General features: G+C 53.5%; 1 non-coding gene across 1 annotated transcript; it reads right to left on the reverse strand.

The window, feature by feature from the left end:
* Window positions 1-537: 537 nt before the first annotated feature.
* TRNAD-GUC (transfer RNA aspartic acid (anticodon GUC)) lies at window positions 538-608 on the reverse strand. The gene has a single exon. It is a non-coding gene; the product is annotated as a tRNA-Asp (tRNA).
* Window positions 609-1228: the final 620 nt, after the last annotated feature.

Here is a 1228-nt window from a genome sequence, read left to right on the forward strand (position 1 = left end):
TACAGCCGTTCCATTTTGTTTCAGGTACAAGAAAGCCGGTGCTTTCGCACCGGCCCTCTCGTCACAAGGATATGATTTGGCCCGGCTTAATAGGCGTCTTAGGCCACTAGACTACCGAAGCTACTTAATTCGCCCCGAACGGGATTCGAACCCGTGATCACCTGCTCCCAAAGCAATAACCCGAAACCGCCGACCCTTGTGTAATCTCCTAAATACGAACCTACGGATATGTTTTGCCAAGCGGTTTTTTCCTGCTCTACCACTGAGCTACACGGTCATGGTGACCGTGACGGGATTCGAACCCGCGACCAAGGGATTAGAAGTCCAGTAACGCTTTAGCCTCGACCCGTAGTACGTATTCAGTTGGCAGCGAGCCGGGAATCGAACCCGGTCCTCTGACCTCCACGGTCAGCGCTCTTGCCTCCAGTAGCGAACCTTCGGCATCCAATAGAGCTACTCGCCTAGCTGGATTCGAGGCTTAAGACCGGTGTGTACATCACCTATCCTCAGCGGGCTTACGATGCCCTACCAGCGTGGTCAACCCAGCGGAAATCGAATCCGCGCCTCCACCGTGACAAGGTGGTGTGCTTCCACTGCACCATAGGTCGATGTGACTATCCCACCGGATTCGAACCGGACCTCTGCCAATGGTGCACCGTGGTCAGCGCTCATGCCTGCAAGCTCAGGATAGTCGGAGCGCCGTACGTGAATCGAACACGTTCTTGATCGTTGGAAGCGATCCGTTCTGCCAGTAAACCAACAGCGCATCGGCTACGTTGTGTCCGGTGTAGCCTGCCCGGTATCGGATATGTGGTGCCAGCGGATTCCCTTTCGGGATTGTGCTCTGCCATTGAGCTATATGCTCACGGTTTCAATCGTGCTCATATCTAGATTCGAACTAGAAACGTCAATAACCGCTAAGCTCGACCCGAAATGTAATCTCAGCGTTCATCGCAAGAATGGATATGTTATCGGCAGCGGGTTTGCCTTTCGGCAATCAAGTTTGCGGATTGATCTGTAACCGCCCTCCGTCCGACCCATTCAGTTTTGCGAAGTGGTAAGGGATGTGTGATCGCAGCCCGGAGGGTTTACAAAGCCTGTAACCGGAACGCATCGACCCTTACTGAATGTGATTATACGCTATCCGGTGATAAGCCGTCAACCACTTTTCACGCCTGTTTCACTTTTTGTTTCATCCACGTACGCCTGCCACGACCACGCCGCGCTC

Source organism: Tenebrio molitor, unplaced genomic scaffold, assembly GCF_963966145.1.
Source record: "Tenebrio molitor unplaced genomic scaffold, icTenMoli1.1 SCAFFOLD_113, whole genome shotgun sequence".
Taxonomy (NCBI): domain Eukaryota; kingdom Metazoa; phylum Arthropoda; class Insecta; order Coleoptera; family Tenebrionidae; genus Tenebrio; species Tenebrio molitor.